We start from the raw sequence: 16,366 nt of genomic DNA, 5'->3' as shown, positions 1-16,366 counted from the left end.
TGGATTCAGCCTATAAGCATCTGATGCCTAACTTTTTATAGATTGGCTGCTGTGGTTAGAAATAGCATTGCAAAGTATTTTTTTACATCATGAATCAGAAAATACATCCCCATTAGATTTTTTAAGAGCACCTTGAAATACTGTATTCTGACTGACGGCCATTGCTTAAAATATAGTGCATATCTTCGATGTCCTCACTGCACAGTTTCTGATGCTTCATTGAGCAATGATGTTGCCAAACCATTGAAAGGCTTCAGTTCATTTTGTAAAGCCTCAGACATTTCCCAAGATCAACAGATCCCCTTGCTACTATTTCTTGGTGCAGCTTTGCACTAAAGTTTGGCGCTGAAGGAGATTCCCAATGTGACCATTTTCTCTTACCAGAAAATTTTTAACCCAGTGTTAATCTTCACTTGTTTTGGGCATGTTTGACCTTGGTGGTAATAACCACCTCAAACTATTACCCTTTAAGTATTATCTTGAAATGAAAGTGTAACCAACTTTTTTACAGACTGGTATTTGTAAGATTAATTGTGAATTTAAATCTGATGCTTGACATTTATTCCACGCCTTCAAAGGTCTACTGCTGTTTCTGTGCTATGTATAATGCAAGTTGACTGAGTTGAGATTAGCATTTAGAAAATGAAGTTTCTAAAGTTTTCTATCATTCATTTTTGGGGGAGTGGGGGTTCTGTTTTGTGATGTTCGCAAAGAGTAAGAATTCCAGGTTGTGTATTGTATGCATTCTCTGATATTGGATTGAACCATTGAAATGCTGAAAGAATTCAGCAGGTCAGACAGTGTCTGTGGAAATTAATAAACAGTCAGTGTTTCGGCTGAGACCCTTTTCAGGACTGGAAAGGAAAGAGGAAGATCCCTGAAGAAGGATCTTAGGAAACATCGACTGTTTATTCATTTCCATAGATACTGCCTGACTTGACTGAGTTCCCCCAGCATTTTGTGCGTGTTGCTTTGGATTTCCTGCTTCTGCAGACTTTCTCATGTTTATTATTTAGAAACTAACCTATTTCTGTCCCCACCTTTCTAACACTCTTAAGTTTAAATTAGTGCAATCTTTGGATGTGTTACAAATCGCCTTTTGAGAATATCATATAATAGAATAATATATGATATAGCTTTTCTGAATACAGGGATCTGTCTGGTTGTGGTAAAAGCAAGAGGAAAACCTGGTTTCATCTCTTGTGCACCTGGTTTCACTGTTTATGGTGGAGAAATTAATGAGCTTTTGCAATGCTGCTTCCAAAGTTAACCACAAGATTATAATATATTAGCCTCTACTAAACTACATTTTCAAATAAAGTTTTTCTTTCGTATTTCATATTCTTTAAGTCTAAAGTGCATCAGTAAGTGGTGGTTCTGAAGCAACGTGCTGCTTCAATTTGGAGCCAGTTATTAATAAGTTGTGGTGCCAAGGTGTACTCTTGTTGACCTTTTCTCAAGTCTTGGTGTTAATGTGTTCATCTGCATGACAGACTGCCTGTGTACGGGCTTAATATCCCCACCCCCTCTTGGCGGATTAAATTACCAACTGGCAGACAAAAAAGCAATGCTGTGGTATTCTAATTTCCATGAAACTTAAAAATTCTTGAATCCAGACATAGTAACATTTGCATGCACTTGGAAACAGAGAGGTAATTGCATTGAAGAACACAGACTTCGTTACTTCCATGTCAAACTATTAATAAGCAGGGTAAAAGAGCCAAGAGAACACAGTGAAAGTGTTGAAGAAATGTTGCTGCAAATTAAATTAAAATGGGTTGTTTTCTTAATTGAGAAACCTGTTAGCAGTGGTTTCTGTGTCCTTATAAATGAAGAGTTTTTTTTAATCTTTGTTTTTACTGCCAGCACCTATCCAATCTTTAGTTTGGATGATCCTTTTCAAAGTCCCATCCAGTATGCTGTTTGTTACCTATATTCCATTCAATATAATATCACTCAACCTAGCAGTAAACAATGCACCTGCTGTAGACTCAAAATCATATCCCAATTATTGTATCTTGGGGGCATCATTTGACTCTGCAACTAGCTCTGGAAACCATGGGTTCAATGTCCATTCAAAAATCAGATGACAGAGGGGAAGAAGCTGTTCCTGAATCATTGAGTGTGTGCCTTCAGGCTCCTGTACCTCCTACCTGATGGTAACAGTGAGAAGAGGGCATGTCCTGGGTGGTAGGGGTCCTTAGTGATGGACGCCACTGCCTTGAGGCACCGCTCCTTGAAGATGTGCTGGATACTACAGAGGCTAGTGCCCATGATGGAGCTGGCTGAGTTTACAACTCTCTGCAGCTTACTCCAATCCTGTGCAGTAGCTTCCCCCAATACCAGATGGTGACGCAGCCAGTTAGTATGCTCTCCACATTATCCGTAGAAATGTGCGAGTGTTTTAGGTAACAAATATCTTCAATCTTTAGGAAAATAAACATTGATTTACTTCTTTTTTTCTCTGGATTAAGGATGACATAATTCCACTTTGGCCTCATTAGCTAGCTCAGAACACACAATGTGCGATCTGCAGACATTTTCTTATTTAGTGATACAGCACCGAACAGGCCCTTTCAGCCCAACAAGCTGAGCCACGCCGCCCAGCAGCCCACCTCTTTAACCCTAGCTTAACCACAGAACAATGTGCCAGGACTGGTTAGCCTACGAACCAGTACGTCTTTGGAATGCGCAAGGAAATCCGAACACCTGGAGGAAACCCACTCGCTTAATGGCAAGAACGTAGAAACTTTCTCACAGAGGATGCCAGAATTGACTGCCCCGAGCTGCAATAGTATTGCGTTAACCGCCATGCTACCGTGGTGTTCTCTGCAGGTTCCCACAGATTATGAGAGGTATAAATAGAGTAGCCAAGCAGTATCTTTCTCCCAGGGTTGAAATGTCTGATACTAAAGGGCATTCATTTAAGGTGAGAGGGAGTAATTTCCAAGGAGATGTGAGGGGCAAGTTTTTTTATACAGAGGGTAGCAGCTGCCTGGGATGGTGGTAAAGGACTTTGAAGAGATGTGTGGATAGGCACATGGATGTGAGGAAAATGGAAGGATGTGGACATTGTTAACACAAAGTGCACTGCAGATGCTGTGGTCAAATCAAGACGTACAAAAAAGCTGGATGAACTCAGCAGGTCGGGCAGCATCCGTTGAAAGGAGCAGTCAACACCTGACGAAGGGTCTCGGCCCGAAACGTTGACTGCTCCTTTCAACGGATGCTGCCCAACCTGCTGAGTTCATCCAGCTTTTTTGTACTTCTTGATGTGGATATTGTTAGCTATTTGATTACTACTTTAATTGGCTCAGCACAACTTTGTAGGCCAGAAGGCCTATCCCTGTGCTGTACTGCTCCATGTCCTGTGTACAGATGGGGCAGATCAAGGCCAACAGGACAGATGAGTGAGCGGGTGGGTGGTTTGTAAGGTAGTCTATTCAGCCTCCTGTGTGTTGTCAGTGCACGACCTTGATGTTCTCGGTAATGTCCTGAATATTCCTTCTCCACAGTAAGAATACTGTAAGTTACCATTCCTAATCCAGTGACCTTTGCTAGACAGGCGTGTAGCAGCGCAGGACCCTAGTGAATCAACTGAGAAGCAGAGTGGCTGAAAAGTGCAACAAAGATTAAACGAATTAACTAAATCTTTTGGCAGCAACATAAAAATGCGTTTCTATGCAATGTTACTTCTGAAGGATCTTTTTAGTGTTGCTCTGAAGCATCTCTTTTTCTATTGTTTAATATTCTGCCTTAATGGATATGTCTGACATTTAAATTAGGCAATTATGCTTGGTTTAGAGATTGAAGCTTCAAGTCAAATGGTTAATTCAAGGACCTGGTAAAAAGATCTTTCTGCCTGAGAAAGTCGTAACATTTAAATGTCTCCTGTTCACTTGCTAAAACCCATGTTTTGTGCTGACCAGCCAAACCTTCGACCCATTAAACTGGGCACACACTAAGGGAGAAGAGTTTACAAGGAGGGGGTAAAAAAAAAAGAATAATTTTACCAAAAAAGCAGATTAATAGAACAGATAATTAACCAATATTGTTTTCTTTCACTTTTCGTCCTTGTTCTTAAAGTGGAAAAACTGTATTATAGGACTGTAGGTAGAGCTGTTACTGCCTGTGGTGATTTTGTGTTAGCTGTTTCTTTCTAAATCAAAAGTGTATATAAGCTGAAATGCAAAAGTAGAACAATTTAACATACTTTCTGTTTTGGTCCTTGGGTAGGTGTGTGTAGTTTACCCAACCTAGACACATTGCCATTGTAGGTTTTCATAAATAAAACGGCAGAGGAATTTTAAGTTTAAGGGAAAACATAACAACTTCTTTATCGTCCACCAAACACAGAACATAAAGCGCGGTTTAAAAGAAACTTAACATAATTATGTCATCACTTCAGACCTGTCTCTTAAAGTGAACCCCAACTTAATGTGAGTGGTTGTGAATTCTGTGTATTTCTACCCATTACATTACCCTACACAGTAATTGCTCCCCTGTTTTTTTTCAGCCAGGAATCCTGTTTCTGATTAGCAAACCTCCTCCATCTCTTGTGAATCCTTCACTTCCCCACATTAGCTACTCTGCAGCCTTTTCATGTGAAGTTGCAAAACAGCATTTTGTTTTGCAACCTTTATGCATGTGTGGTACTAATAACAGAGGATAAATTTCCCTTTTTAAAGAAAATCTTATTGTTACAAGTTGAATACCAGAATGTGAAAGGACAGTTTCGTAATCCACTTGGCCTCCAGTTCTTTTTATGAATTCTCTTTTCTCTTAGGAGTGGCTGGAATTGTTCAGAGAGAAAAATATTTTAACAGATTTTAAAATGGCCTACTTTTATTGGGGTGCAGTAACATATGGTCCATAAAAGGCAAGGTTAATTTTTAAATTTAGATTATTTTAATCTTCCTAGATAAAGTTTCTCAATAATAATTGAGCAAGCAGAAGAAAAAGAAAGGAAAACAAAGGTAGAAGCAGATTCAAAACAGCACAAAGGTGTGGCTGGGAAGGGGGGAGGAGTCAAAGAAGTAAGATTAGACCTTGTGACTTATTGACAGAAATTGAGACTATTTCCTGTGCACATTTGTTCAAACCCATTAAGTTATAAAACCATTATGATTTGCATAATTAGTATTCTCATCAGTTACTGTGATACCTGTTTTTTGGTGTTGGCGCATAGAGCAAATAGCTTCAGCAACAGACTTCAGCCACCAGTCTTTAGATGCAAACATCAACTGTCGATTATATCTAAAACACAGCTCTGAACAATGAGTTCCTTAGAACCGTGAACCACAGATAATTGGAAGACCGGACAATACTGATTAAAATTCTTTCAGATGTCTGGTGCAGATACCAAGCAGGAGGTGTGAAATTTGTGAGTAGTTCAAAGAAAGCATTGTGGATGCATTGTAAATATGGAATTGTCCTTTGATCTTTAGCACATATAATGTCATATAGCTTTGGGTCAAGCAGGCCATTCCCCTCTGAAAGGGGTCTCAATATGAAGACTGCTGTGTCTCATTTTGTTGAATAAAGAGACTGCTTCAAATCTACCAGTACTTCTCAACGGTGACTTTGTTCACTAGACAGCAATACCAGTTTATTATTTTATCTGTTTTGCTTGGATAATCATTGTTTAGAAAGAGAGACTTCTTTGGTGGATCTCTTCCATTTTGATTCATATTTGGGGCCTTAGTTTTGAATTCTTCTACCAGTGAAAACATTCTGTTCATACCAAACCCACCATTTATAACATTAAAGTCACATCTAAGACCTCATCTTTGGAAATGATTCATATATTTGGTCAGTTAATGTTCTGTTCTAGTAGCTTTTTGTAAATTTTTCTTCTTTAGCCAGAGGTTCTGAAGTACACGGTATGGAGACTGGTGCTCCACAGAACTCTCAAATGCAACTAGATCAGGAATTTAAGCTATTTTAGCATAACTCCTATGTTGTGTTCACCTTGTAGTTAATTTGTTGATCATATTGCTTGTAAGTAATTTATTCGCCTGTACTTTGATTCTATCACCACACTTTTAAAACAGCACTGCAATAGACTGTGTTGGACATAAGAGGATTAATTTTAATCCTTTTGGTTTAAATCGGTGAATAATTGTAATCTAAGGTTTTCTCTAGGGATGACTAGAGCAAAAACTCATTTGGAAAAATTACTATCAATATAGTACTGTACTCTTATAAATGTCAACGTTCGATTTTGAGGGAAAATCTTAGTGACTACAAACTATTGTATTAAACTGCCTGTAAATTTCTGTTCCCCTTCCAAAAGAAGTGCTCAAACCAAAGAAGTGTTTGAAAAGATAAAGAATGTATTGTGACTTCGAATAATATTATTTTATGAGCTCCGCTGGGTATAGACAATTATCATAATTGGAATTCCCATAGCTCCTGCACAAACTTTTTGATTATGTTGTAAAACAATATACGCGGGAATGTTTTCATAAACTGGCGGACTGATTGCTGCTAATCCTCAGTAACTGAGGTTGTATCATTGTAAGAGGACGGGAGAAGGAAAACAAGGAAGGCAAATCAGGAATTGGAGAAGCACCCAGGATGTGACAAAACTGAAAAGCAATTTGAGTTGTTAGTGTTTCCACAGCAAGATTGTACTGGAAAAGAATGTATATATTTTCCTTCAGAACTCTTACACTGGCTGAATTGACCTTACTGAAAACTCTTGCATTGCACAGAGATTTATTTTAGCTTTGAATTAAATTGTTTATTTTGTTGGACTCAAGAGACACCTTATTAAATCAACTAATATTCTGGAAAATCCTGATAAAGCCAACATAAATATTTACCGTCAGGTTAAGTGGCCATTCAGAGTAGGGTTTGTAAATAAAGCAATCCGTGATCTGTAAAATCTTTAATGTGGATAAAAGGTTTAATATTGAATATCTTTATTAGTTTTCCATTTAATTGAAATCAAGATTATGTATCATTTTCAGTGCTAAATTGAATACATTGTGTGGACTTTTCAAATTTTTAATTATTTTAAATGCTATACTATTTTGATTTGGAATGAAAACTGACATTTTTGAGGTGTGCTTTTGGCTGTGTAGATTTCAAAGTACACCTTAATCTGCAGGTTTGAAGGCTTTTTTTTTGCCTGTAGTACATTTACCACAGTTATGTCTCGTATGCAAACTAGAGGAAAAAGCAGGAGACAAACAGCCATTAAAGAGTCAACTTTCTGAGAAGCTGCAGTTTGACCACATGGGGCTGAAACGTAATCGGGGAAGGGAAGAGTGCACAAGGTCGAATCTTCAGTGGCATTCATAATGTTGCAAGATTGGCGGTGAGAAAAGGATCACAACAGATGCTATTCAGTGTTGTGTGTGACAGAGAGAGAGAGAGAGAGAGTGCAAGAGAGCGACCAAAAAAGGGCGTTTCTTTGTCTGTGCAGCAGGGAGACACTGAAGTCGGTTGAAAGAAAAAAATGCAGTGGGAACCATTTGCCTAGAGTACTGGTTAAGTTCCTGTGTCAGTTTTATAATCAAGTAAGAGAAGTAAGTGTTTAAAACTTTTTTAAACCTCTAACTAAGTTTTGGAAAGTTGACAAGGCTGCTACGGGATTCTTTGTGGCTGAGAAAGCGTAACTGCATCTAATTAGCCACAGAAGCTGACGTAGGCTATGGGATTAATCATAGCAGTTTTAGATTGCCTATGAGCCAACCAGTCGTGCTAACTTACTTTAGACAGCACATGCTAAGGAAGGAGCTGCCCTGAGACGTTTGGAAGAAAAAACTGGATAGAACGTGGAAGCTCTCGACACTCTTTTGTTCAACGGTAAAACTTTGCCTTGCACAATGTGACAGCTGGACACAACGTTTTCCAGAGAATAAAGTCAGTCATACCTCTCACAGCTGGTTGTTACTGTTCATAAACTAAGGAGAAAGGAATTTTTTCCCAACAGCTGGAGATTAAGGAAAAAATACCTGGTTTAAAACAGGAACAAATAAATAAGTGAACCTTGTTGGATGAGGATCTGAAATGTTAAGCACCAGTGCATTTTAAGTTGGCGTTAAAGAGTGTAAACGTATACACTGACTGGAATTGCAGGATTATACCAAATAATCGTCAACCTGGAAAGGATTGATTTATAAGTAATAAATGAACAATATTCTCTTTAAAGAAAAGCTCATCTGGAAACTTTTAGCCATTGTTCTGAAGTTGCACCATTTTAAAAAATGCCATGATGTTGCTAAGAAAGGAAGCAGCTGAAGCTCCAGTGATTGAAGAACTTCCTGTCTTTGAATCTGCCGGAATATCCGCCAAGAATCACTTTTCAAAAGAAAACATGTGGAATTTCAAGGACTGCCTCTCTTGCAGCAGCAGGGGATTTGGGCATTGTAACGTTTGTGGTTAAAATGAAAGGAATTTGCACAGAGTTCGAATACAGCAATTGAAATACCTTATTCTTATCAGCCACAATGCATTTGAACAGAAAACTAGAAAGAATCTGACTTGAATGCACAAATGTGGTTTGGCTGATTGTCATGGAATGATTTTTTTTAGAGTGTCTGAGCTTCATTGATACGACAAGTGAGTAAAATGTTGTTGGAATATCTAAACAATACAGAGTCTCTTTTGAATTAAAATATACGTGCACACTTCTATTTTGGATTTGGAATATAGTTTATTTACTGTTTAAAGAAAATAATCTATCGTTTTACTCTGGATTTTTGAAATTCTGTTTTAATTATGGGGAAGCCACTCAGCAGGCCAGACTGTTTGCGACGTAATAATCCCACCTGCTTAAGAAAAAGTGAAGAGGATGATATGTACATTGAAGATTGTTACATTCCACAAAGATCCATATATGATACGATGAGAATTAACGAACAGATAGACCTAGGGACAAGGGCTAACCAGCCATCGAGAAGCTTTGTTGACCACGCACATTCGCAAAGTCAGAGAGCTGTAGATACTAGCACTTTATCAAGCAATGGGACTCCCAGCACGTCAAATGTATTCGAATCGCGGACTAGTTCTGAAAGCAAAAAATTAGACGAAAGACTCATATTTGATGCATTAAAACTGAGCAGTGATATTATTCGGTCTTCTGGTCCACCAAAGAGAAGACCCCACGTGGAGAGGAAAGAAAACACAAACAGGAGGTCCTGGAAAGCATTCCTGCCTCCAAACTTCCCAGACTTCACAGACCGAACTGAGATCTCAGCAAATGAGCCGACAGATAGTTCCAGTTCAATTAAGGAGAAGAGGCATTCTGGCTGCTTGTCTGTCGAAAGCCCCGATCTGTCTCCTGAAAAAGAACTGGCCATAGCTAAATCGGCATTGGAGGATGAAAACAAATCTGCAGGGACCCTGGCCTTTCAGCAAGGAGCAGGAAATAAGTTGCGAGCCGCTACAGTTTTGTCTCAAAACTCGGAAAGTGAAAGTGCTCCATTAATGGAATACAAAAATGTACTGGAGGTGACAAGGTTTTTACCAGAGCATCATACAAGTGTATCTGCAACATGGCCAAGAGCATTGAAGGCTAAAGGGAGGTTGGAAGATGCCTCATTTCTACATAAAAGGACTAACGATCTTGTACAGGAAAAGAACGTCACATATGCAACCTCTATAGAATGCAGAAGGATGTTTCACCCTGATGCAACCAAACTAGAGGTTACTGCTGAATTTGATGAGCAAGATTATGAAGCAGAGAATAAAAGCCATCTAAATCTTGAAATGGTGCAACAGCGTGAAACTGAACAGATGTTTTTTGCCTCAGAATTTCTTAGTGAAGAATTAGCGCTTCAGCAATTAGATGCTATAATCCAGGAGGGTAGAGAGGAAGACACTGACTCCCTATTACAGTTTGAACAAGAAGAGCAAAGATTGACTGAGGAAAAAGATGATCTCGTGGAAGATTTTGCACTACAACAGCTAGATAGTGTATTTACTAAAAATATAGACGATGCACTCATTCCAAGATTTGAAGAACAAAAATTGATCGATGACATAGAACCTGGTAAGAAACTATTTGAACAATATGCTGCAATAGAAGCTATGCAGAGAGACACAGAATCTCTCGTAGAGTTTACTGACAATGCAAACCTTGTTGAAGATAGGGCATGTATTTTTAAAGAATCACTTCATCTAGATGCTACAATCTTGAGAGAGACTGAGGGCGATACAGATTCTCTGATACAATTTGAAGAAATAGAGCGAAGCCTGATTGAAGACAGAGAACTTAATGATGAGCTGGCATTTCAGCAAATTGATGACATCAATTTGGAAAGCACGGAGGGATTCAATTTGAGGATGCCATTCGAAGAAGATCGAAGACTGATTGAAGACGCAGAACTTCTGGATGAAAGATCAGCACTTCAGCATCTAGATGCTGTTATATTGGAAAATACAGACTCTCTCACACAGTTTGAAGAAGAGCAGAGCCAGACTGAAGACATAGAATTCCATTTTGAAGAGCCTGCACTTCAGTTGGATGCTGTAATCTTGGAAAGAAATGAAGGAGATACAGACTCTCTCCTTCAGTTTGAAGAAGAGGAGCAAAAGATGATTGAAGACAGCCAAGTTCTTTATGAAGAATCAGCATTTCAGCAGTTAGATACTGTAATATTGGCATGCACAGATGGAGGTGCAAATTCTTTGAGGTTTGAACAAGAAGAGGAAAGATCAATAATATGCCAGGACAAAATAATGGAATCTGGCATAGAAGGGGAAGAAGAGTTCATGGCATTTCAAAAATTAAGCTCTTCAGTTAACAGGAGATTAGAGGAAGAGAAAATCTTCGAAGAGTTAGAAAACAAACAACAACACGTTAGGAGAATGACTGCAACTGGACAAAGATCAACTACTTGTGCAGAGTGGAAAAATAACTCTGCTGGGAAAGAGAGATCTGAGTGTACCCTTCCACAAGATTGTGATGCTGAACTTGCTGCCAGCGTAACTCAGCAAGACGTTCCAAGTCTATCGAAACAGGACTGTAATTTAGAAATAAGTCATGATGCCTCTGAAGAAATTCTGGTCGATGCAGGTGAGGTGCTCGTTGATGAAATAACTAACGATGATGAAGAAACTGTATTTGTGACAGGGGCTGCAGATACTGAATCTGAAACCTTAATTGGTGACTGTGAAATGCATAATATTGTTATAAAAGATGAACAACTAAACGTCATACAGTTAGAAGAATACGAAGCAGTTGTTCTGTGTCCTACTGCAGGTTCAAGCATACCATCAGATTTAAATCTTGCTTGTTATGCTCAGGAAGTGGTGGAGTTGCCTACTGCTGAAGAAGCCCACGACACACAGACAAACTTTGTCCAGTCAAATGAATGTCATTTTGTTATAGAAAATCCTACAACAGACCCCATTGAAGCATCTTGTCTAGATCAGCAGATGGCAACATCGCACAATGCGTTAGAGACCAAGGATGTGCAGGCAGCATTTGTCCAGTTAGAAGAATGTGAAACGGTTGCAGAGCCACCTACTGCAAGTTATTCTCTCTATCCTTCAAAACCGAATGTAGATCTCATAAACCTTTCTCAGGAAGAAGTACTTTCTAATGTGAATGAAGACGATTTTGATGTGGAGGAGCTTGCTGACGGTTCTGGTAAAGAAGAACAAGACTTTATTTCAGAAATAAAAAGCAGTAAATGCCTTGAATTTGAAGAATGTGAGTCTAGTGTTCAATTAGCATCATCGGAACCTGAAGCAACAGAGATCCACGTGCTTCAAAGAGGCTATCTCACTGATTTTCAATTGGATGAGCAGATAGAGTCTGATGCAGTAGAATGCTCAGATGTTACAGACCCTGTTACTTTAGATCCAGCACACGTAAATACTATAGAAGAGCCAATTGATAATGATACCACAAAAATCTATTCTGCATCCGATCTGGTTGCTGAAAACATTCGATCTTGTAGTGAGGGATGGCCGACTGATGCGGGTTCTGAGGAGTCACTTGAAGCAATCAGGTTCCTTTTCCAGTCTGATGAAGATGAAGAGATTATTAAACCAACAGAGGAAGAACAAGCAAGCAGAGCTGAAAGTTGGGAATCTAGCCTGTGGACTGATTTGGAGGAAAATATATCGAGTTTGCACCTTGATGATGATTTCATTGAAGCAGGAGTAATTGAGCTTTTATTTAAGTCAGAGTGCGATGAATCCAGTCCATCAGGATTATCCTTGGACCCAGGTTCACTTGGTAAAATTGTAGAGACCAGTGGAAACTGCTTCAATGTGAAAACAGAGGAGCTGGAGTCTTCTGCTTTAAGTGAAGAGTTGGATACAGATGATGAGGTATTTACCTTCCTGTCTGATGCATAATATGTTTCCTGGGAAAATTGTTATTTGGGCATTACACAGACAGCATGAAGGTACCGAACTTTATTTACACTGTCCTGTGAGTAAGTGAGAATTTTGTAAATATATAATTTAATACAGCACAGAATTGAGGCCCTCCCGGCCCTTTGAGCCAGGCAGCCCAGCAGTTCCCCGATTTAACCCTAGCCTAATCAGAGGACAGTTTGCAGTGACCAGCTAACCTATCTGCCAGTGTGAGGGGTGAGGGGGTGGGAACTGGAGCACCCAGAGGAAACCCACGCAGTCACCAGGAGAATATACAAACTCCTTACAGGCTGCGGCAGGAATTGAACACAGGTCGCCTGTACTGTGAAGCGTCGTGCTGACCACTACGCTACCGTGCCGCCCCAAGTACAGAATTTTTACTTTTTGATGGATGTTCAAATGCATTTACTATTCGTGAAAGTTTTATGAAAACCCATGCCCTTTGTGTGAATTCAGCTTCTCAAGATCCTTCATTGTAATGTATTAAATGTGTTTGTAAAGTATTTGTACAATAATATGAAGGGAACTTAAGACACTTAATACTGCAGCAACAATGTTGTAGCCTGGTATTTTGAAAGTAAAATTTATTTACCTCCAGGGATGGCACATTCAGTTATGATGTTGAACCAGATTAGCTGGGTTTGTTTTCCTTCGAGTAGAGGAAGTAGAGGCAAACTTGAGAGCGATGAACTAAATTGCAAGAGGCATAGGTAGAATGGATAATGAGAAACTTTACCTGTAGCCAAGACATCTAAAGCCTGAAGAACTTGGGTTTAATGCGAGGATGAGAGGGAACCTGAGGGTTTTTTTTTTCCATTCAGATGGTTTATGCACTCTGGAATGCACTGCTTGAAAACATGGTTCTCACAACATTTAAAATCCAGATAGCTGGACAAACGGCTTGATTTGTTGAGGTGAGGAAGGCTGTGGACTAAGTGCTTCTCGATGGGATTAGTGTGGATGGGCATACTGGTCTGAGGAGAGTGTTTCTCTCTGCTGTATGACTATGCATATAATGCTCAAAATTTCAGTAACATTACAACAGAAGCTATAATGGGCGAAAGAAAATGCATAATTGCCCATCACTGATTATTTCAGACTGTAATAGGTTAAAAAAGGGTGGCACAGTAGCATAGTGGTTAGCACAACACTTGACAATGCAGGCAACCAGGGTTCAATTCCCATCACTGCCTGTAAGGGGGTTTTTGTTTGTACGTTCTCCTCATGACCATGTGGTTTTCCTCCGCGTGCTCAGGTTTCCTCCCTCAGTCCAAAGACGTACCGGTTGGATGATTAATTGGTCACTGTAAATTGTCCCGTGTTGTTCCTTTCTGCACCTTATGATGCATTGGGCGGTACCTTGCTGTTTCCTTTGCATTTGTCTGTCTTCCACGAGGCTGAGTTGCTGGCTCGACGCTCAGCCCAGCACGGTTGGGAAGCATGCATGGAGCAGGCCGGATTCGAACCTGGGACCATTTGCTTCGAAGTCCGGTGCTCATGCCGCTACACCAGCGACCAGCTTTGTCCCATGAATAGGCTAGGGTTAAATTGGGGTTGCTGGGTGGCGTGGGCCAGAAGTGCCTATTCTACACTGTATCTCAATAAATAAATAAAAATATTTCAATACTGAAATAAGGATTATTTAGACTGTATAAAGATTGCGTGTTCAGTAACTCTGAAATATGCAAGTGCATTTATCAAATAATAAGGCTCAGGCTTAACAATTTGGTGATTTGAATGTATGAACGACTTGGATCTTAATGTGTAGATGCAGGCAGGCGTATGTTTTTTCATGATCTTTTTGTATTCATTCACCTGACCAGGTAGAGTTGTAGCTGGTAAGGCTGACATCACTCTTCACTTACTATGTGAGCATGTGGTGGTTTGTTGCCGTCTCTAGCTGCTCCAGTCCATTGATGAAGATCCTCCCACGAGGCTGTCAGCACTTATTTTCTCCAGCAACAGCAAGATGGTGTACCCTTGCACCTGCAGCCATTGTTCTCAAGAGTATAAAGATATTGTGGCAATCGCTTCAATATAGATGATTATCATCATGACTGCCGATAAATACTGGTGCTGCGGGGCAAAGATAGACAGATTGTTCTGACCTGGGTAGAGTGCGTATCAAACGGTTCAATTTAATATAAGAGAAAGTATACAGTAATCGACCTGAAATTCTTGTTCTTCAGACACCCAGAAAGCAGAAAAAAAAACAAAGAATGAATGACAGAAAAGTTAGAACCCCAATATTTTTACAATTTGCTGAAGATGGCGACATAGTAATTGGTTGGGAGACAAACGATTTACTGCAGATTACCAACATATTTTTTTAGTCCACTCATCTTCTGGGATCTGGGCCAAGTTATGCCCCTCCCTCGGAAAAATGATTCTGGTTATTTACCTTACCATTGCCTCTTTTAATTTAATGTACTATCAGGCCACGCTTCCACCTCTTTCATTTCAGGGAATATAAACCCAGCTAATCAAATCGTGTCACATGACTAAAGGGCAACATCAAGGTGAATCTTGTATCTTCAGCACAACCCCATTGATCTTGTAGCACAGTGACCAGAACTGCCCGCAGTACTCCCAAGTGAGCTCTAAGCAGTGTTTTGTAAACCTGCACAATAACCCCTCCACTTTTATATTCTGCACCCCAGCCCCTAAAAGCAAGCATGCCAAAAGCCATCCTCGCCACCTTCTCTGTTCCTTGTAAATTTTCTCATGCTCTTTCAACCTTATTGAAATCTATCCTGTGGTGTTCTCCCCCGATGATGGCCTGCATGATGATTGAACTTGGTTGATTGAATTCCAACTACCACAGTCATTTTCATTTTAGTAAGGATGACTTCAGTTAATGGACTGTTTTTTTTAGTTAGTTACCAGTCTTACCAGGGCTCTTTGCTGTCGTACTCAGGTTAGAGACTGCCTGACGTCAGGGGCAGTCTCTCTGGTCTAACCTCTGGAATTAAACTCTTTGGTCCATGCGTGGTTTGAAGCTGAGAGGAGATCTAGAGTCAAGTGATAATAAAACCCAAGAGAGGCACTGTCATCATTTTGGTGAGGGAATACAGCTAGGTAGTGTTGACAATAACGTTGTCCTTCACACTGATTGAGAGTTAACAGATTGCAGTAATGAACCAGAATGGATCTGGCCTGATGTTTATGAACTGAGCTTCCCTCGGCAATTTTCCACAACGTTTGCAGACGTTACACTTGAGTGAACTGGAGCTTGGCTTCTGTGAAGGTGGGAATTTTGTGTGGCTCGTTAAGTTGATTATTTGGTCAATTGTGAACACCACCTACACAACCCAGAATTATGTCATCAGTATTTAAAAAGTATTCTCATCTACCTCAGTTGTCACTCATAACTCCCTTGCCCTCGGCCCTCTTCGCCCACCCCCCCAGCTCGGTTATTCTGACACTTAAAAAGTAATTAAATGAGTAAATGATAAAGAAGTTTAGGATTTTGAAAAATGGGCAGTATGCACACAGTGCACCAAAGACCCTGTATTTGTAGTCTGATTCAGTGGCCGAAACTTGGTCCTTTATGCACATTAGAACTATCCATATTACGTTATACATAGCTCTCTGTCAAGGTCTTGTGCTTTCACATTCCTTCTCTATTTTGAACCCATACTGTGTTTACAACTGTGAAAGCAATTAGAATGTTTTCTGGTGTTGATCATTTATAAGGTCATTCTTCGATCTCTTAAAAACAGAGGTCTTGAAAGCATCTCTACTATTTGCACAAGTATGGTGTTAAGGGATCAATAACCTGTGGCATATGTTGTCAAAACGTATTTTCCAAATGTTCTTGTGAAGGTGTCTGTTCTGTGTCTTGGACCAACACAAATCAAAAATGCAGTATTTTATTAATAATCTGCATGTACTATACAGTCTTTTCCTTGTTTTGGGAAATCTCTGGAATGTTGAGACATGGAAGTACAGTACTGTGAAAAAGCCTTAGGCACCATAGATTTTTGACACTTTCCAATGGTATGGCCTCCACAGGGCCCTGTTC

The 16,366-nt window shown here is 39.8% G+C and overlaps 1 protein-coding gene across 4 annotated transcripts in view; it reads left to right on the top strand.

Annotated features, from left to right (window-relative positions):
- macf1a (microtubule actin crosslinking factor 1a) overlaps window positions 1-16,366 on the top strand; it is a 564,022-nt gene that overhangs the window by 441,177 nt on the left and 106,479 nt on the right. The gene's annotated exons all lie outside the window — the stretch shown is intronic.

Source organism: Hemitrygon akajei, chromosome 32, assembly GCF_048418815.1.
Source record: "Hemitrygon akajei chromosome 32, sHemAka1.3, whole genome shotgun sequence".
NCBI classification, from domain to species: Eukaryota; Metazoa; Chordata; class Chondrichthyes; order Myliobatiformes; family Dasyatidae; genus Hemitrygon; species Hemitrygon akajei.
Note: the sequence above shows the minus strand (reverse complement) of the source record. Positions and strands in the feature narration are given on the sequence as shown.